The 21860-nt window shown below is 39.1% G+C and overlaps 1 protein-coding gene, 1 long non-coding RNA gene and 1 other non-coding gene across 4 annotated transcripts in view; 1 reads left to right on the top strand and 2 right to left on the bottom strand.

Annotated features, from left to right (window-relative positions):
• Positions 1 to 6133, bottom strand: part of LOC132535312 (uncharacterized) — a 64089-nt gene extending 57956 nt beyond the window's left edge. Inside the window, exons 1-2 of the long non-coding RNA XR_009547108.1 lie at positions 6075 to 6133; positions 2701 to 2814 (exon numbers count right to left, since the gene is read on the bottom strand). This is a non-coding gene — a long non-coding RNA (uncharacterized LOC132535312). The remainder of the gene's footprint in view (positions 1 to 2700; positions 2815 to 6074) is intronic.
• The window catches only part of ATP2C1 (ATPase secretory pathway Ca2+ transporting 1), a 129766-nt gene that overhangs the window by 5597 nt on the left and 102309 nt on the right, over positions 1 to 21860 (top strand). The window lies entirely within an intron of this gene.
• On the bottom strand, positions 10337 to 10467 carry LOC132535343 (small nucleolar RNA SNORA44). The gene has a single exon (XR_009547131.1). It is a non-coding gene; the product is annotated as a small nucleolar RNA SNORA44 (small nucleolar RNA).

The following is a 21860-nucleotide window of genomic DNA, read 5'->3' as shown; positions in this document are numbered from 1 at the left end:
TAGAAAAGAGTGTGCTATTTCTTCCTTTGTCATAAATTAGTGGCACATATATGTGTGGCTTTATTTCTGAGCTCTCAATTCAATTTTATTGACCTAGGTGCCTGTTTTTATGCCTCTAACCTACAACTTTGATTACTATAGCTTTGTTGTATAGTTTGAAGCCAAGAAGCATATCTCTATTTTTTTTTCCAAAGCTCGCTTTGGTTGTGGCCTGTGAAGTGGTACTACAGATAGTGTTGGACCCTTAGGCACAGGGTTCCAAGTTTGATCCATGTCATCGCTTATGAATGAATGTCCACATGTAAGCAAACTGTACAACCTATAAAGATGAGTAAGTTCCTTGACTAGTACACCCTCCTAAGACTGAGTCAGAATGAAAACAAAATCTGTATGAACCTATAAGTGAAGACATGGAAACAGTAATCAAGTCTTCCCCTGATGTCCCCCAAAAGCCAGGGACCAGATGATTTCACTGCTATTTGCTAATAGACATTCAAAGAAGATCTACTACATAGCCTTTCTAACTCTTTACAAATCTGAAAAGGAAGGAATGATTCCTAACTCCTTTTATGAAGCCTTAACTCCTTTTATAGTTAACATGATACCAAAATTGGTTACTTACAACACACAAAAAATACAACTACAAGCCAATAGCACGGGTATAAATTTAAAAATCCCTAAAATATTAGCAAAATCAGTTCAACAATATATTATTTTAAGTGGAGACAGAGAAACAAAGAGAGAGAAGTCATAGCTCTGAAGCTTCTTTCAATGTGGCAGGGGCCAGGGTCAAACCTAGGTAAGGTAATGCACTATCTTTTTTTTTTTTAATCAATCCTTTCAAAAAATTTTAAAATATTTTATTTATGTATTTATTTATTAGACAGAGACAGAGAGAATTTTAGAGAAAAAGGGAACTAGAGAGAGAAAGAAACAGAGACACACCTGCAGCCCTGCTTCACCACTTATGACATTTTTCTCCGGCAAGTGGAGACCAGGGGTTTGAACCTGGTTCCCTAAACATTGTAATGTGTGTGCTTAAGCAGGTGCTCCACCACCTGGCCTCTAAGCAGTGCACTACCCAGGCGAGCTACTTTGCTCACCCTGAATTCAACAATACATAAAAAGACCATGCACTAAAATCAAGCGGAGTTTATTCCAGGAATGCAAGGGTGGTTCAACATATGTGAATTCATTCATCAATCTGATACATCAAATCATCAAAGTGATAGACAAAATTCATTTGATCCTTTCCACAGAGGTAGAAAAACATTTGATATTATTCAGCATCTATTTATAATGAAAGCTTCCAATAAAGTTAGTATAGAGGATGAGAACTAAAAATAATAAAGGCCGTACAGGACAGACCCATAGCCAACAGCATACTAAGTGGGGGGAAAAAATAAGACTTTTCCTCTTTGAAACAGTTCAAAGAGATCTACTCACACCATTATTACTTAGCATAGTATTGGAAGTCCTGTCGAGAAGAAATAAAATGTATCCAGGTTGGACAAAAAGAAATAAAACTGTCACTATATGCAAATGCTATAGTACTATATATAGAGAATCCTAAAGACTTCACCCAGAAAGATAACTTTCTTCTCTACAGCTTCTCAGTGTTCTCCATGGTACTTGGTATCAAGCAATCATACAAGCTTGACCAAAACTGGTTTTCTTGGTACTTTTGTTGTTCAGCAGATGAAGCACCATATGTGGGTACAGACCTAATTTCATAAATAAGAAATTTTGAGGTAGTCTGTGTCAATGGTACCTTACTCTCTTGATGAGAAAGACCTATCAAGACAGGATACATCATCAAAGAGGTGAAGGAGGGAGCCAGAGACTAAACACGTCAGTGGGGGTGGGGGCATGGTGTTGAAGAGTGGTGAAATGGTTCACCTAAAACATACACAGTCTTATAAATCCTCATGACTTTGATTTTTAAAAGATAGGAGTTAGACTATAGAAAGATAGGAACAGGCTGGGGTTATGGATTGACCTGCCAACATTCATGTCCAGCTGAGATGCAATTACAGAAACCAGACCTTCCACCTCTGTACCCCATAAAGAATTTTGGTCTATACTCCCAGAGAGGAAGAAGTGGTAGTGGAAGATGACCAGAGGGCTCTGAACTCTAATTCCATCAGAACCCAGAAAGAGAAGAAGGGGACTTGGAAAGGAAGAGAATGCAAGACCGCAGGAAAAAAAAAAAAAAGGCAAACATATATGGCTATAGAAATAATAGTCAGGGGGTTGGGTGGTAGTGCAAATGGTTTAAGCATGCTTCGTGGCACGAAATGCAAGGACCGGTTCGTGGCCCCGGCTCCCCACCTGCAGGGCAGTCGCTTTACAGGCGGTGAAGCAGGTCTGCAGGTGTCCATCTTTCTCTCCCCCTCTCTGTCTTCCCCTCCTCTCTCCATTTCTCTCTGTTCTTTCCAATAACAACAACATCAATAATAACTACAACAATAAAAAGAAAAGAAAAGAAATAATGGTTAACCTATGTGTGTGACCTTGGGAGAACGACTGCAGTTTCCAATGGAGGAAACAAAGACACAGAACTCTGGTGGTGGGAACAGTGTGGAATTACACCCCCTGTTATCTGATGATTTTAATAAATCAACATTAAATCACTAGTAAAAAAAAAGTTTTTTTAAAAAGCAAGGAGTTGGAAAATAGGGCACCTGACAGAGCACACACCTTGCACATTAGGCCTTGCGTTTGAGTGTTGACTCCATATGGGAGTACCATGCACATCACCAGGGGTTCCCTCATGGGTGGTTGAGTGCTGCTCTGGTGTCTTCCCATTCCTCTCTGTCAATAAATGAATCAATGAATGAAGTAAATTACAAGTCAGGCTAAAGAGGCTGTATCTGCGGTATCTGGCATGTGTAAAACCATGGGTTTAGTCCTGGTGCCCCAATAACAACAACAACAACAAAGATAGGCAACTCAAAAATCAGAAAGTAAAATGGACCTACCCTATGACCCTGCAATTCTTGGAGGGACCTTGAAAAAATCATGTTGAGTGAAATAAGTCGGAAACAGAAGGATGAATATGGGATGATCTCACTCTCAGGCCGAAGTTGAAAAACAAGATCAGAAAAGAAAACACAAGTCGAACCTGAAATGGAATTGGAGTATTACACCAAAGTAAAAGACTCTGGGATGGGTGGGTGGGTGGGTGGGGAGAATACAGGTCCATGAAAGATGATGAATGACATAGTGGGGGTTGTATTGTTAAATGGGAATCTGGGGAATGTTATGCATGTACAAACTATTGTATTTACTGTTGAATGTAAAACATTAATTCCCCAATAAAGAAATAAATTATTTAAAAAAATCAGAAAATAACCAATCAAACAAAAGAAAGGGTTGACTGACATGCCTTGTTTGTTTAATAGTGGATCTGCTTTAAGTAAGAAGAGTCAGTGATATTTAGAGTCAGATCTTTGGAGTCAAGGAGCTAGGCCCCTGGGCTGTTGTCTTCCAACAAATTTGCCCATCTTTATCTTTTTCCTGCCCTCTATTATCTTACCTGAAAATGCAATCATGTTAGCACTGATATGTTTATGGACATATGAACGCAAATGTTGACCTAGAAAATGCCACTTTGTTTCAGCAAAGTCTTGAATTTATTGATTACTAGGCAAGTTTTTCCCCCATATCTATTGTGAGTGAAACATTTTTATATTTATGTGGATATAAATATAAATTAGCTAGAGTGTGACCCCTCTGCAGTATTTCCAGTCTCAATGGCAAGATAGAGTTAACACTCAAGTGTCTAGAATAACAAGCAGAAACCACCTGCCACAGTCCTAGCAGATATATTTGACTCAAGACCTGTTCTGATCAATCCGCTCTGAGTGAGGAGCAGGAATGAGGTCTTTAAGCGCCAGGAGGCATGTATCAAAGAAGCTATATTTTGACTGAGGATTAGGGCCAAATTTTATTTTGGAAGTTGTTCCAAAACTTCTCTTCAAAGGCTTAAGGAAAGGTTTCTAGTTCAAACAGGATCACTGGGTTTTCATTCTGCTTTGTTTCTTAGTAAATACTAACCTCAGAGTTGGGTCATTAAATAAATGTTTGAATGGATTTAATCTGAACCTTTGAAACTTAGCTCTTCATTGTGACCCTTATACTTGCTCTGTATAGCATATAAAAATTAAAGACTCCCTTCCCACTCTCCCCCCTAAAGGTAAAAAAAAAAAAAATTATGTTGAATTTTGGATGTTACATAAAGGTTGCTGATACAAGCATTTCTCTCTAGGTAAAATGGTAGAAACTTCATTTTTCATTGACTTAAGAGATGTTAAGAATGTTTAGCTCTTTAAAGTGAGTTGGGTATAGCTTGTGAGCATACCAAGGGTATTCACCTTTAAGAGCTTCTATAAGATAGGAAATGCTATTGACAGCTCATCTCAGAGGAGAGCTAAAGGCATTTACCCCTGTCCTTGTGCTTGGGCTGTGAAAAATCTTTAATCCTTCAGAAACAGAAGGAAAAGATTACCCCTGTGGAATTTGAGGGCAAGGATTCTACTCGACTCCTGTAGAGGAATTTATGTAATTATATTTAGGTGACATTGACAGTTAAATTGCTTATGGTAATATGAAGCTGAACCTTAATATGTCTCACTATTAAATATGACATTAAAACTTGAATAGTTTTATCATAGTAATTACAATAGTCTCCTTCATCTGAAGGAAGAAATTAAAGAACTATATATTTGCCAAAAAAAAAAACATAAATAATTTTCTCCTTCATTATTCCAGCGGGTTTCCATAACAAAATGCTATGGATTGGGTGTCTTTAAACGATGGAAGTTTGGGGCCGGATGGTGGCACACCTGGTTGAGCATGCATGTTACAATGTGCAAGGACCCAGGTTCAAGTCCCTGGTCCCCACCTGCAGGGGGAAAGCTTCATGAATGGTCAAGCAGTGCTGCATTTGTCTCTCTCCCTCTCTCAATCTCTCCCCCTTCCTCTCAACATCTGGCTGTCTCTATCCAATAAATTAAGATAACAAAAATAAATTTTAAGAAATGGAGATTTATTCCTCATAGTTTTGGAGGCTGAAAGTCCAAGATTTAGGGACAGGTAGATTTGAGGATCAGTTAACTATTAACTTATTGAAGAAAAAGGGAGGAAGTTCAAAAGGTTCTAGAGAAGATGGCTATAATTAATGGACAGAATTGCAGGGTGAGATGGGCTACCAAAATAAAGGTAGACATTCCAAAAATGAGAGCCTGCTTCCTGCCTGCAAAAAAAGACTTCTTGATTGTGTCCTCACAAGGCAGAAGGGATGAGGGAAACTCTGGCTTCTCTGTTACAAGGGCACTAAAACCATTCAAGTGATTCCAGCCTCACTACCTAATTCATCACTCACTAAACCTCCCACCCCCTAACATCATCACTTCAGGGGAAAGGATTTCAACATATGAATAGGTGGGGGGCAAAACACATTCAGTGTGTGCCATTCTCTAATCTGTAGGATGTCTGAGAACTGTCATTGACACCTTGCCTGTCATTTATGGCTTTCACGTTATCTGAGACTGTGTGGTTGTTCACTCTCCTGAATCTGTGTTCTCTAGGAAAATGGTACCACCTTGATCCATCTCGCTGTTCAAGTAGAGGCCTAGCAGGCATACCTGGCACTCCCTAAGTTAGTATAAAATGTGTTAGTATCAAACGTTTCTACTCCCTAAGTTAGTATCAAATGTGTTACCAAACCCTTTCAAGTCTATCTCAAAATATTCCTCCAATCAGTCTACTTGTTCTTGCCACCTGTACTCAAGAGATAACCATCAGTTTTTGCCTAAAGTACTGTCACCAGCTCCTCTCTGGTCTCCCTCTATTCACACCCAAACTGTCTAATGTGTTCTTCCTCTGACAGCCAGAGAAGTCTTCCAGAGACAGACTTAGCTATGAATTTGTACCCTACTCCCAGCCCATCTAGGCTCATACTTGTCATCTTTCACTGTCTCCTCCTTGCTTATAGAATCGAGATAGTACTCCCCAACATGGAGGTCCTTGTGTGTCCTGACCCTGATTCTCTCTATCACGTGTTTGCTCACCTCCTTTTTCTCTTGGAAACCCAGCTACAGCACTCTTCTGCCATTTCTTCCTATTTTCCCTGCCACTTCCTGGTCAGAGCTTTTGTTTGTCTCTTTATCATCCTCCCTTAGTTAATATTTAACTCTTTGTCAACATTTAATTCAATATTAACTCCATTAGAACAGCCTTTTTCTGACTTTCCCACTATGGTCCCATTTTGCAGTAAGTACTTGGAATCCATCTTTTAATTGTGCTTTGTTGGATTTAATTCAGTAGCAATTTTATATCTGTTGTGGGCCTTGATTCACACACATATCTTGATTAACCAACTAGGATTCAAAGCACTGATACAAACCAGCTTGTGGATTTGGGATCCATGGAGATAGGGTAGCAGTTTGGATAGGTAAAGAAAATAATCCTGAGTGAGAAGTGCTTGAAAGAATCCTGAATGTTAGGCTCTATAAAGAACAAACTTAAGATGTTAATGTTTTTGTTTCTGTGTTGGTGTGTTTCATAAGAGCCATAGGGTCAACTTATTGAAGAAAAATGAAGGTTCACTTAAGAACTTCCAGAGGAATTAGTAATTAATGAACAGAACTGCAAGGAGAGGTTGTGTTACCATAATAAGGTGGATGTTTAAAAAGTGGGGGGAAGATAAAGGAATGACAGAGTGTAGAGTGTGACCCCTCCTTAGAGAATGTCATAGAGATGGCTTCTATATCATAAAAGAGAAGACTGATTGTCTCACCAGACCCCTTCCAGCACCAAGGTCCTAGTACTGTGGGTAATAAAAAGATGATTTAAATATCTTAGGACCAGAGAGAGCACAGGTACATCACTTAGAATTCATTTGTTTTATTTGGTCAGTAGTAAATATTTCAACAATCTGAGCATGTTTCTTTAGAATGTAAGGATAAAGAAGACTGAATCAAATGCCTTTGGAGATTCGGTAACATGTAATCCTCTGCCAAGGAAAGAAATATAGCCACATCTAGCTCAGGCCTCAGGTGAGAAAATGATGCACCAATGACTCGCTTTTCTGAGTTTTACCAAGCACTGGGCTACTTCACCCATAGTTTATGGGCATTCTAGCACCCTCAAGTATAAAGATAAATAGACTGTCTCCAGCCTACAGTGGTTTGACTTTATGATGCTTTACGCTAGATTGGTGCAAACATAGAACTTGTTCAGTAGAGGCTGGACTTTGGACTTTGATACTTTGAAGTTTGATCTTTTCCTGGTCTAATGATACTGGACAAGAGGCTCTCTCTTGATGCAGGACAGGGGTATCAAGTTGCAGCTCCCAGCCAGCCATGTAATTGCATGGATAAACAACATCAAAAGACCCAGTCTTTACATTGTAGCCAGCAGATTGTTAGAAGGTGTTTTTGCAATTCATATCTACAATATACCCACCTATATCTCCTGCTTCTGAGGCTTGCAACACTTTATGATAAAGTTGACTTCAAAGCAGATGATTTTGCCCAACTATATAGTCTAATGCCAACACTCTTGAGTATGTTTAAGGAAGGCTAGGTTGAGCAATGCTGTTCAGAAGGTTAAGTGCATTAAACAGATCTTTAACTTACAATATTTTCTTCTCAAAATCACTTTATTGAGGGGATAGTGATTTACAAGACAGTTATCACATGAGTATAACGTATTACCTTCCTATGATCGGTGTCAATTTACAGTATTTTAAGCTTACACCAGGATTATTAGAAGACACTGACCTCTTTCTGGAATCACAGTGGGGTTACTATTTAATAAGGTCATCATAAAATGAGACTATTATTTAAGTCCAAAAGGAAGACTAGGAGTTATCTAGCATCTCATAAGAGAATATGGTGCTGGAGAGTCCACTAAATACCAGTGAATTGCACACCATTATAACAGTGAAAAAAAATCATAGTAATCATAGGTAATAACCACCTTAAATCTAAAACTGTCTATATGCTTATGAAGTTGTTAATGCATAGGGACACTGGTTCTTTGTGATTTCCTGAGCTCTGTGTTTTGTTGTTTCTCCATCTTGTTTGTGGATCATGTTAGCTGTGAAGTATCAAGTAAGCCTGGAGACACCTAGACCTTGGGTTGACCTTTTTTTTCTTTTTCTCCCAGGATTTTTGTTGAGGTTTCATATCTTTGAGGTTCCACCCCTCCCAGTGCCCCCCCCCCTTTAATTTAGATAAAGGCTGAGAAACAGAGAAGGAAAGAGAGGCAGAGAGAGGGGAGAGACAACACGGCATTTCTCTGCCACTCATCTCCTAGGCTAAGTGTTCCCAAGTGGTGGTCAGGGGCTGGAATTTTTGAACCTTTTTTTTTCTTAATCCTGTCTTTTGCTTTTACTTCCCAAACCTATTATGCTCAGATGCCTTTGAAAATGAAAGAGTCAATAAATAGATTAACAACAAGACCTGTGTATCTAAAATAAGCACATGAATGTGTGGGTAAAACCCATTGCAGGGAGATTGTGTAGCTTTTTATGCAGATTTCTTTACTTGTTATCCTATTCCTTTTCTTAGCTGTCTGCAACATTTTATTTGCTAACTTTTGTTCAGAATGGAAGACATATTTCTCACCTTGTACAAACAGTTCCATGCCTTAACAGGAAAAGAAATGAACTTTCCCACATTCTTAATTTTGCTGTAAAGAGAGCAGGAAAAACTGCTAGAATTATTTATTTTGTCATCATCCCAAAGGAAGTATATTAACAAGGTTATTTCAAGAAATACAACTTGGGGGGTGGAAAAAATAGCTCACTTGGATAATGCAATGCTTTGCCATGTATGCAACCCAGGTTCAAGCCCAACCTCTACCACACTGAAGGAAGCTCCTATTCTTTCTCTCTCTCTCTCTCTCTCTCTCTTTCTCTCTCTCTCTGAGAAAAAAAAGGCTCTCTGTCCTCTTGCTCATACAATGAAATAAAAATCCTGGGATGCAGTGCAGTAAAGTATTGGAACCTCAAGCATGTGGTCCTGAGTTTGATTTCCGGTATCGCATGTGTCAGAGTGATACTCTGTTTCTCTCTCCATCTCCTCTGATAAATAAGCATATGACCCAGAGTGGTGAAACCCTAGAGATGACAGAAAAATAAGGAGGTGGAAGAGGAAGGGGAGGAGGAGGAGAAATAGAGCTTGCTTTGTATGCATTCAAGAATAAGGAGCTTTGCCATCTAGGAGTTGGCTCAGTGGTAGACTTGGTGTGTGAGATACTTGATTCCTTGTGGTCCGGGAGGTGGCGCAGTGGCTAAAGCATTGGATTCTTAAGCATGAGGTCCCAGGGTTCCGAGTTCAATACCCAGCAGCACATGTACCAGAGTGATGTCTGGTTCTTTCTCTCTCTCCTCCTATCTCTCTCATAAATAGATAAATAAATTCTTTAAAAAGAGAGAGAGATACTTGATCCCTAATACCTCATGAATGAGAGTGGATAAGGCCAGGTGGTGGCATACTCAGTTAAGAGCATTTTACCATGTGCAAGGACCCAGGTTCAAACCTCTGGTCCCTACCTTCAGTGGGAAAGCTTTAGAAGTTGTAAAGCAAGTGTTGCAGATGTCTATCTTTCTTTCTCCCTTTCTATATCCACCTCCCCTCAATTTCTCTCTATCCTATTAAATAAAAGAGAGATAAAAAATGAAAAAATGACTGAGGAGTGGTGGATTCATCGTGCAGGCACTGAGCCCCATCAACAACAAAACAAAGAAGTATGAAATCTAAAACGCCCTATCTAAATGTTCTGCTGCAGGAGCCAAAAAGATTGACTAGCTGGCAGGATGTCTGCCCTGCCATGAGCAAAGCCTGGCTTTGAACCCTGGACATAGCACATCAAAATGCTACAGCACTAGGGGAAGCTTTGATGCTGTAGTGTCTCTTGGCCTGCCTCACTCTATCTGGAAAAGTCAGTCTTTTCCAGTGATGCAGTGAAATAGTAAATGCAGAATGCCCTGGCTGGCTAGAAAGTGAATTTAAAATAGAAGTTCACTACACTAGTGACTCTCAAACCTATGGCTATTTGGGCCGAGTTAGGGTTGGGTCAGCACTGGGACTGAGTTCCAGCACTACTAATTCACTGCTCTTGGTGGCCATTTCCCCTCCCTTTTTTTTTAAAGTTCTATTTTATTTGATAAGACAGAGAAAAATTGAAAGGGAAGGGGCGAGACAGAGAGGGAGAGAGAAAGACACCTGCAGACCTACTTCACTGCTCGTGAAACATCTCCCCTCCACCTCCCACAGATGGGGAGTGGGGGGGAGGTCTTAAACCCTACATGTTTTTTTTCCTGAAATATAGGAAAGTTGAGTGGCAGCTACAGGTGTTATGCTGACATGTGCTGCCAAAGTCTCTCCAGGTTATCCTTGCATGCAGCTGGAGATCCCATGGCTACAACCAGGCATAAACCTTGGAAACACGCTGCCCCCACATGATCTTGTGTGCATTCAACTGGGTTGGCACCCTTCACACTTGTTTTTAATCTTGGCTGAGAGTGGGTGAAATTTTTTTCCCTTTTTTCCTTTTTTTTCTTCACCTCCAGGTTTATCTCTGGAGCTAGGTGCTACCACTCCTGGCAGCCATTTTTTTTCCTTTTTTCTTTTTTGCTTCATATTTTACTTGACATGACAGAAATTGAGAGGGGAGGAAAAGATAGAGAGAGAGAGAGAAATAGACATTTGCCGACCTGCTTCACCGCTTGTAAAGCATCCAAGAATGGGTCATTTCAGTTTGGACTCTGGACTTTGCCACGTCAGCCTGAATGGAAACTCTTGCGTCATGTTTGTCATCTTCATCATCATCATGATGAATCTGAAAATCTATTAGATGTCTTACATGTACCAGGCATTTAGCAAAGTTCTTTATATATGTTGTCTTTTAAATCTTCAGAATAACCTTGCAAAGTTGTCAGTATTGTCTATCCCCTCTTTATGGATAAGAGAGCTGAAGTTCAAAGAGATGAGACAACTCATTAGATAGCTCATAAATGATGTCAGTAAGATTCCAGCTGTGGGTTTGCTTGTCTGTTTGACTTCAAAGCCTGATTAGCCATGTCATACTGAGACACCTTCCATAGAGAGAGTGCCTATCTCCCTCTTATATTTTTCTTGCTCCTTTATTTTTTTCTCCTTTCTTTGACGTTAGATTCTCTTTCATTTATTGAGGCTAAAGTTGTTAAAAATAGAACCACCTTAACCACTGCACAAGGAAGATACCTTAAATTCTTTGTAACAAGGAGCATAAGTGGTGATCTAGGATTTTGAAAGGTTGGAAGGTTATTTAATTTGGGCATCTTCTTTAAGACATAGGATATAAAACCATAAATATTGCATTAGATATATCATGAATATTTACTTATACTGGAATAAGAAATCACAATAAATTATGTCTGGGTGGAAAATACCACAAACATCACAAGAGCTAGAAAGATAGGCATCTGGCCAGGCTTCCCTGGACTGAAGACCCCACCAATATGTCCTGGAGCTCCGCTTCCCCAGAGACCCACACTACTAGGGAAAGAGAGAGGCAGACTGGGAGTATGGACCGACCAGTCAACGCCCATGTTCAGCGGGGAAGCAATTACAGAAGCCAGACCTTCCACCTTCTGCACCCCACAATGACCCTGGGTCCATGCTCCCAGAGGGATAGAGAATGGGAAAGATATAAGGGGAGGGGATAGGATATGGAGATTGGGTGGTGGGAATTGTGTGGAGTTGTACCCCTTCTACCCTATGGTTTTGTTAATTTATCCTTTCTTAAATAAAAAATAATTTTTAAAAAAAAAAGAAAGAAAGATAGGCATCTGCACTAATTAATGATGCACTCTAAAATGTTTTGTCCTACACTTTTGGGCTCAAGATTCTTTACTTATCTCTCTAAACACACACACACACACACACACACACACACACACACACACACACAAATATTCTCTAAAAAGATAATTGAAATACAATTCAGACATTCTCCTAGTTAATTCCTGGTTATTTCTTCTGTGCTGCCTACATATTTCAGGTACTAGGCACCAAAGGGCCACATTTATATCAAGATTTCAAGCCCTGACAATTGGTATAATAGACAGTAGGACTACCTCCAGATATCATTTCTCCTTCAAGAAAGTTAGCAATAATTTCACCATGACTAGCAATAATTTCAGACATGACTTCAAATCAAATTTACATTTACATTTCAACTTACATACATAAGCTGAACAAAAACCTAAAAATACTTCCATCTCAACTTTGTTAGATCCTAAAATTGCCCATTGTCATTTCAATATTACATAACAGGAAAAAAAGATAGCAAAAAAGAGTACCTTAAAAATCAATCACAGTTGAAATATCTTTTGCAAAGTTTACCAAAAACCGTAATATTCTGTGAACATCGCTAGAGTCTCTTTTCAGTCTGAAAGGGGCTGCTGTAAGTGAAGACCCCCCCCAAAACTTAAGCTTCATTGGTTTCCAAGAAAATACAACCAAAGAGGAGTGATCCAACAGTGAAAATGATGCTGTGTAATACACAAAAATCCATGTTACTGGTGGCCTTAAAAGTTATGCCATATGAGGTCCAGTTCTGAATAGCTTGAACTCCAGACACACTGGATGCAGTAGAGGATTTTTTTTTTTTTTATGTTTCATTCTACATTAAACAGCAATACTGAGATACAAATGTTCTGCTACTGCTGAAACTCAGTGATCTCCTCCTACCTCCCCTTTTGCATTTACAGAAGACTTATTATTTGCAATGGGATTATTTGCAAATACCATAGACCAAACTTCTATATTGGCCTAGTTAATATGAAACACACTATTTACTCTCCATCCAAGCAGGCCAGTTAACACACAGAGAAGAGCATGCTGTTGTTGTTAGAGACTACATACAGTAAAGAAAATATAGTGGCACTAAATAAAGCCTAAGAATTCATTAAGACATAATCAAGCTTCTGCAGATTCACCTGTTACTGGCAATTACAACATAGTTACTACAACTTGTCTCTGGGTAAAATTACCTTTAAATTGTATTTCTTTTCTGAGTTTTACTCAATGTAGTAATGTATTCAAATGTCTATCCTAATAGGAGAAACTTGATTCTCTGCATTCCTTTTCCTTTGCTCTGTCTCCTAATAGCTGTCCTTTACAATTATCCATAAGTAAATATCCCTAAACAGTCATTATAATGGTGTCTTGTGCCATTACTCTGTTACAGTATGCACCACTTGGTGTATTGCACCAAAGTAAAATACTCTTGGGGGGTGGGAGGGTTCAGATTCTGAAACAGGATGGCAGAAGAGAACCTAGTGGGGGTTGAATTGTTATGTAGAAAACTGGGAAATGTTATGTATGTACAAACTATTGTATTTTACTGTTGACTGTAAGCCATTAATCCCCTAATAAAGAAATTTTTAAAAAAAGACTATGCACCACTAAGCTAGACCTTGGCCTATAAGAACACCTCACAATGAATAAAGCATATTATAGAAGCATTTTGATCTTAGGCAAAGAGAGCATAATTTATAATCAATTTGTTCAGTATAATTGAATAATATGATCCTAGTTTATTAGTGTGGGACAGTTACATTTTTTCATTGTCTCCAACATGTAGGTATTTATTTATTTATTTATTTATTCCCTTCTGTTGCCCTTGTTCTTTTATTGTAAGTTATTATTGATGTTGTTGGATAAGACAGAAATAGAGAGAGGAAGGGAAGACAGCGAGGGGGAGAGAAAGATAGACACCTGCAGACCTGATTCACCACCTGTGAAGCGACTCCCCTGCATGTGGGGAGCCGGGGGCTCGAACAGGGATCCTTATGCTGGTCCTTGTGCTTTGCGCCACCTGCGCTTAACCCGCTGCGCTACTGCCTGACTCCCAACATGTAGTTTTTGTATGTATAAATGTGCTTAAATGGCTGGGGCATCAAACTTGATGCAGGAGTTAGATTCCAGGCATTGCTTATGTATGCTAGAGTGATGCTGTGGTTCTCTTTATCCCATAAATAAATAAAAACTTCTTTAAAAGAAAGCAAAGGGGGAGTCCGGCGGTAGCCCAGCGGATTGAGTGCACATGGCGCAAAGTGCAAGGACTGGTGTAAGGATCCCGGTTAGAGCCCCTGGCTCCCCACCTGCAGGGGGGTCGCTTCACAAGTGGTGAAGCAAGTTTGCAGGTGTCTGTCTTTCTCTATCCCTCGCTGTCTTCCCCTCCTCTCTCCATTTCTCTCTGTCCTATCCAACAATGATGACAACAATAACTACAACAATAAAATAACTAGGGCAACAAAAGAGAATAAATAAATATATATATAAAAAAAGAAAGCAAAGGGAGTCGGGCAGTAGCACAGCGGGTTAAGTGCACGTGGCACGAAGCGCGCAAAGGCGGAAGGATCTGTGTTCGAGCCCCCGGCTCCCCACCTGCAGGGGAGTCGCTTTACAGGCGATGAAGCAGGTGCAGGTGTCTTATCTTTCTCTCCCCCTCTGTCTTCCCCTCCTCTTTCCATTTCTCTCTGTCCTATCTAACAGCGACGACATCAATAATAACTACAACAACAATAAAAAAACAAGGGTAACAAAAGAGAAAATAAATTTTTAAAAAGCAAAAAAAAAATGTATAGCAGCTGAAATGTTACCTTTTGCTTTGTTTTGTTTTGTTTTGATTTGATTTGATTTGAAGGGATGAAAGTATTTCTCCAAGGAATTCATTGTTGCAAGAGCAAGACATTTTCTATTGTGACATTTCCGCCCCACCTCCCTCCTTTCATCTAGCCAGTGTCACTGAAATCTAACACACCTGGTCAAAGAAGCATTGCATTGTTCTAAAGGTCCTGACCTGTAATGAGAAAACAAAGATTGACTTCAGAGCTGGGAACACAACTGTAATTTCAGTGACATTGCCCTGGTCTCCAACTTTTGTTTTCTCTACCATAGCTATGCTGAAGTGATGCTCAGAGTTACTTAACAGAGAAGTATGATCTCTTTACCATCTTTATGCCTTTCTCCCTGATCTTTTATCATTCTTTTGTTTACTAGAGCACTGCTTAGCTTTGGCTCATGATGGTGCTGGGGAGTCAATCTAGGAACTTTGGTGCCTCTGGCATGAAAGTGTTCCTTTGTTTGCTTTTGCATAACATTTATGTTATCTCCCCAGCCCTACCCCTGCTTTAAAAAATTTACTGGGTTTTGTCTGGTTTTGGTCACACCCAGGGCTTCACCACTTCAGATTTTTTATAGACAGAAAAAGAGAGACAGAGAGACAGAGAGAGGGAAAGGAAGTGGTTTTAGATCAGTAAATATCTATGTACTCAAAGTCTAAAGGCCCTTGTGACTTAAAGAAACTGGAGATTTAAAATACTCTTACACATTCACTGTATTTTTTAGGATTAAGGACAGCACAGTCACAATAGTCTTAGAAAAAAGTTTTACCATGTTTTGTTTGTTAATATATTTGACTTGCTTTATTTTAATGAGGTACAGAGAAAGATGGGGGTGGGGAGACTAGAGCACTACTCAGGTCTGGAGCACTACCCACATTTGGTTTGTAGTGGTGTGGGGGGGAAACCTGGGAATTCGAAGCCTCGGACTTAAAAGTCTTTGCATAACCATTACGCTATTTCCCCAACCATGTTTCTTATATGTCAGATCTCAAATTTTAGCAGGTGTGGGAATCCCTGGAAGGGCTAAACTACAGAATGCAGGGTCCTAAAGCCAGAACTGCTAATTCAGTAGAAATGAAGGGTGCAGACTTTGCATTTGTAAAAAGTTCTCACCCACATGGTAGGAAAACCAGTTAAGAGAGCATCACTCAAATCACTGAGTCATTAATAGTTCCAGAGCCACTAATCCAATCATTTGTTGATACCTAATTTTGAAATCAAAGCTAAGAGGGTGTCCATACTTTCTTAAGAAGAGCATGGGGAGTCAGGTGGTAGCACAGCAGGTTAAGTGCAGATGGTGCAAAGCGCAAGGACTGACGTAAGGATCCTGGGACTGACGTAAGGATCCTGGTTCGAGCCTCCGGCTCCCCACTTGCAGGGGAGTCACTTCACAGGCGGTGAAGCAGGTCTGCAGGTGTCTATCTTTCTCTCCCCCTCTCTGTCTCCCCCTCCTCTCTCCATTTCTCTCTGTCCTATCCAACAACAACGACACCAATAATAACTACATTAATTAAAAAAAAAAAACAAGGGCAACAAAAGGGAATAAATAATAAATATTTTTTAAAAAAGCTTTAAGAAGAAAAAAAAAGAACAGCAAGTACCCCATTTAGGAGATGGGGCATTGTTGCTAAAGGCAGGTGATAGTGACTTAAGCTTCACAAGTCTTCAGTGAACATCTTTAGCCATAGCTGCCTCCCGCTTAGTAGGATTTGTAGTGCTTCGTTAAGCAAGAAGTAGTTAAGCAGTATCTTTTCTACTGGGTTTTCTGAAAAGTCAGGGCACATTTTGCTCTGAGAAACAGAAAAACACGTCATGACTTTTCTGACAACCCAAATAAGAATATAATCTAAAACATATCTTTATTTCTTTCATAGATTTTTTGGTAGCTGTTTACTGATTAAACTGATAACATAAAAGATTTTCATTGTTGATTTAAATTACGGGACATAAAATTAGGTGTTAATGGTAGCTATCTTACTATTTAAAACCTTTACTGTCTCAGCATTAAAAACAAAATCCCAATTTTCCCTTTTCCTCTGCTCTGGTTAAAATGCAATTGTAAGAGCAAAAACTAATTGTAAGAGCAGAACCAAGAAAAAAAATGACCTCTTGTAAAGAAGAAATCAATAATCCAACAATACCTAGTGGCTACTAGATCTTAGAATATATGTCCGGGGCCGGGTGGTGGCCCGCCTGGTTGAGCACACGTTACAGTGCACAAGGATCTGGGTTTGAGCTCCCAACCCCCACCTGCGGGGGAAAGCTTCACAAGTGGGGAAGCAGTGCTGCAGGTATCTGTCTCTCTCCTTCTCTATCACCCTTTCCCTCTCAATTTCTAGCTGTCTCTATCCAAATAAATAAAGATAAAAAGAATATATGTCCAATATGTATTTTGTTGATTTTTCAATAAAACATGTTAATGAATATGTCTTCACTACCTACTGAATAATTAAAACAATTTTTATTATCTTTATTGCATAACGATAGCCAGAAATCAACAGGGAAGGGGGAGATAGCGAGGGAGAGAGACAGAGAGACACCTGCAAGACTTCTTCACCACTCATGAAGCTTTCCCCCGCAGGTAGGTAGGTACCGGGCACATTATAACATGAGTGCTCAATCAGGTGCACCACCTTCCAGCCTCCTGAATAATTTCTCATGCCTGTGATTATTTACTCCTAAAATTACATACTTCTGTCTTAGTAGTACTTTTTTTTTCCCCACCAGAGCACAGTTCAGCACTGGCTTATGGTGATGCAGGGGATTGAAACTGGGACTTTATAACCTCAAGCATGAGAGTCTCTTCACATAACCATTATGCTATCTACTCCCACCCCACTTTTTTTTCAAGCAGGATGATAAACCCAAAGATTTCTAGAACAACTTCAATTTAAGCATGTCTTCCCCAGTGATATGTCCTATGAGTAAATCATAAGAGTCTTTATGTAGACAATGACCAAGACAAGAAAAGTTTTTAAAATAAAGCCTTTACTGCTCAATGAACTTTTAAAAATTTCTTTATTGGGAGATTAATGTTTTACAATCGACAGTAAATATACTAGTTTGTATATGCATAACATTTCTCAGTTTTCCACACAATAATACAACCCCCACTAGGTTCTCTGCCATCCTGTTCTAGGACCTGAACCCTCTCCCCTACCTGCCCCAGAGTCTTTTACTTTGGTGCAATAAACCAATGCAGTCCAAGTTCTGCTTAGTGTTTTCTCTTCTGACCTTGTTTTTCATTTTCAACTTCATCAATGAACTTTTGAGTATTATTAAATAAACTATGAAGCAGATATCTCAGGCACAGGACTTAATGACTATCAAGATTGCAGGATGCCCCACTGAGTTGCAAGATGTAAGAATCTTAACAAAAACAAAATGATAAACTATAAAATGCAATTCAGAGAACAGGGAAGCTGAGTATATATTCTCTGTGGAGTTGTCGTGAGAGCATTGGAAGAACTGCAGCCAAGATGCATATTTGACTCCTGGCTTTGACGTTGTGTGGTGAGGTATTCCTGTGCAAGGAGACCCACCTTTGCGAATCTCTGCCTTGTCAGCTATAAAAGGCAATTAGCAAGATGGAGTCTGCTTACTTCACATGCTTGCAGGGATTAAACTTAATTATGTACTGGAAATGCTGTGTCAACTGGAAAATCCAAAACAAATGTGTGATTTTTGGTGACTAGTCAGTGAAAATTGAATCTCAATCCCTCTAAAAGTAATTTAAATTCTTTAATCAAACATGCAAGGTTGGCATCTATACCCTTTTCGATTATTTTGCTAGGTTAAAATGAACAATTTAATCATTTAGACCAGGGATGAATACATGTACAGTTGGGGTTTTTTTTCCCTTTAAACAAAATGCAAGAGCTTTTTAATTGCTGTAAATCAGAAAATAAAAACAAGTGACAAATCAGTCTCAAATCAGTAAATGTTTTTATGCAAGCTTGCTAGGAAAAAAATGACTGTGTGTTAGGCCTGCAAAATAGCTCACTTGGGTACTGTGCCTGCTTTGTCATGTGTACCACCCTGCATCAAGCCTGGCCCCCACATTGGAGAAGCGCTGATGATGTGATTTCGCTCTCTGATTTCTCTATCTAATTATGTCAACCTAGTCTTATGAAATCCTGGTAACAACAACAATAAAATGACTATGTCATAAGTGTAGACTTAATTTTATTTTAGCATCCTCATAGTAGAATCATTATCTAGTGATTGAAGAATTTAAAGAAAAAGTCAGGTGATAAAGTACACAACTACTTATGAAGTAATAATTCTAAAACTTGGGCCTGGGTTTAGGCTTACTCATAAGGTTGCAAGTTCAACTTCTAGTCCTTTTCTGTGTGTGTTTGTATGGGAGGATCCTAGGAGTGGTAGAGCAGTGCTGAAGGTGTTTCTCCTCTCTCCCTCCTTCATCTGCTAACAAGAAATGGCTGCTGGAAATAATGAGCTCATGTAGGTACAGAGCCCCAGCAATAACCCTTGTTGCAATGAATAAATAAAATTTAAAAATCTAACTAAAATAGTTTTCATGAATAAAGTATGATTACATGATTTAAAAAAAACCTCCCAGTTAGAAAAACCAGTCAAAAGAGTTCTGAAGTCAATATCCATTTTTTTTTACTTTAAATAATGTTAATATGAAAGTTACTTAAAAAAACAGACATACTTCCTTGTTCACTCTTTCATATATATATATATATATCCTCCAGGGTTATCGCTGGGGCTCGGTGCCTGCATTACAAATCCACTGCTCCTGGAGGCTATTTCCCCCCCTTTTATTGCCTTTGTTGTTTATCATTGCTGTTATTGCTATCTTTGTTGTTGGATAGGACAGAGAGAAGTTGAGAGAGAGGGGGAAGACAGAAAGGAGGGGAGAAAGGTAGACACCTGCAGACCTGCTTCACCACTTGTGAAGTGAACCCCCCCCCCGTACTTGGGGAGCTGGGGACTCGAACCCCTATCCTTAAGCCATCCTTGTGCTTTGCGCCATGTGCGTTTACCTACTGCGCTGCCACCCAGCTGCGTCGCAGTCTTTCATATTTTTATATGAAAAATATAAAAATATATTTTTTCCCTGTAACTTCCCATCAGTTAATGTTGTCTTTCAAATGGCAATTAATTTAACATTTCATCATTTGAATGTCATTAAATTGAATTCTTCTAGCTTTTATAGGTGTAGGTAACACACCTATCAGTTAACATTTCAACCTATGTACCTGAAGAAAACTATTCTCATTTAACACTCAATTCTTCCTCCCAAGAATTGCAAAGTTAACAGAAAATTATGATTTGTTTATTATCTCACATTAAGGAAACTCCTGTGGTGGGATAGCCTCCAGGATTGGTTAATTTGGTGGCTTAATTATGTTTTACAGTACTTAGCTTCCTCTCATCTTTGCTTTGTCATCCTTGGCTTTGGCTTTTTCATGAGGAAGAGGAGAGGGTGGGGTAATAGGTGGCTGCAAATAATCCCAAACATTCGGAAATAGGAGAAAGAAAAGAATTGTGAAAGGCTTGTGAATTTGCTAATTGCTGAGTTCAAGCCCCAGAAGTTCAGACTCAATAGGTCCAAGTAGTATCTGAGAATTTATACCTTTAATAAGTTCCCAAGTGCTGCTGCTGCTGCTGCTGCTGCTGCTGCTGCTGCTGCTGCTGCTGCTGCTGCTGCTGGAGTCATTCTCTTAAGAAACATGAAATTAGACAAATGATTCTGCAGAAGAATGGATGTCTGAGGATCACTGGTAATGCTTGTTACATGATGTGCTTTATCATTTCCAATGTAACAGAGTTCCCTTTTCTCTTTATGGGGACTGTTGCCATTTCTAGCTAGTCCGTTTCCAATTACATTTTCTAAAGTGAGACACTGTTCACTTAGAATACCAAAGAATCTTGTAGTTAGTGAAGTGCCTTGCTAGAAAATAGCTTTGCATTCAACTGTTTGGGATGGGGTACTGAATGAACTGGGTTACTCCCCAAATGTGTACTTATTCTTGACTTATAGAAAGTTTTTTTTTCCTTTTCAGAATTCCCTATTACTCAATTTCTTCCAAAAGCAGGGTATTTAGCAATGCTAAAATTGTTTTAATATCTTTTGACTTTTATAACCAAGAAACCAAAAATTATGGGAATGAAAAATATACTGTGGATGTGGCTTGTCTAATTCTTCAGTGGGACTTCATTTGTAATGATGAATTTTTTAAAAATTTTAAATAGTGATTTACAAAAGTACAAAATAACAGGGGTCCAGGACATTCCATATCATTCCCACCAGCAAAGTTCTATGTCCCAATTTCCTCCACTGGAAACTGCAGTGATTCTCTCAAGGTCACAGATATGGGTTCACTATTATATATTTCCCATTTTTTCAATGGTTCTGCCTTCTCTTCCATTTTAAGTCACATTCATACCTATTACTACTTTTGAATGTCTTTCCTTTTTGTCTTCTCCTCTCTCTCTCTTTCTGGGTCCTGATGGAATTGGTTACAGATCTTTCTGGTCATCTTCCCCTGACATTTGTCCCCCTCTGGGAGTATGGAACAAAATTCTTTTTGGGGAATGATGAATTTTCTAACCTAAAGGTTTAACAATCCGCTTGTGTTGCAAAAACTATTTCTTGCTATCTTGTAACCCTCCTTCTCTATTTCATTTTTTTTTCAAACCTGTCCCTTCATCTATTTCACAAGTTATCTCTTTGGTTTGGGTTTCTTATTTTTGATGTATACTCAATAAGAATATATTTACAAGATTGTCCAGGGTTAAATTTTAGGATCCTCATGAATCCTCAGGCAATTTCTGTGTTGTGTATCTCCCTGTCTAATTTATTATCATAATGACATTTTTTGTGCCTTTTTTCTCATTTGTTTTCACAGTAGGAAGCACAGTAGAGAGAGATGGTTTCTTTAGGGGGTCTGGAAGGACATGAGGCAAGTTCAGGCAAAGATGCAAGCTTTGCAAAAAAAAAAAAAGAACTTTTTTTTTTGACATCTAGAAAATGGTATGTGCAAAATGTACCACTTTGGAAGTCTGAGGATATACAACTTTCCCCAAGCTCTCTCAGACCCTAGTGTGCAAGTGAGTGGACAAAGATTGAGTATGTTTCTGATGTGAAATTGAGAAAGCATTTAGATGGAGGCCCAGGCTATTATTATTGCAAGCACAG

The sequence above is a fragment of the Erinaceus europaeus genome, chromosome 21 (genome assembly GCF_950295315.1).
Source record: "Erinaceus europaeus chromosome 21, mEriEur2.1, whole genome shotgun sequence".
NCBI classification, from domain to species: domain Eukaryota; kingdom Metazoa; phylum Chordata; class Mammalia; order Eulipotyphla; family Erinaceidae; genus Erinaceus; species Erinaceus europaeus.
This window is presented reverse-complemented; position numbering and strand designations above follow the sequence as displayed.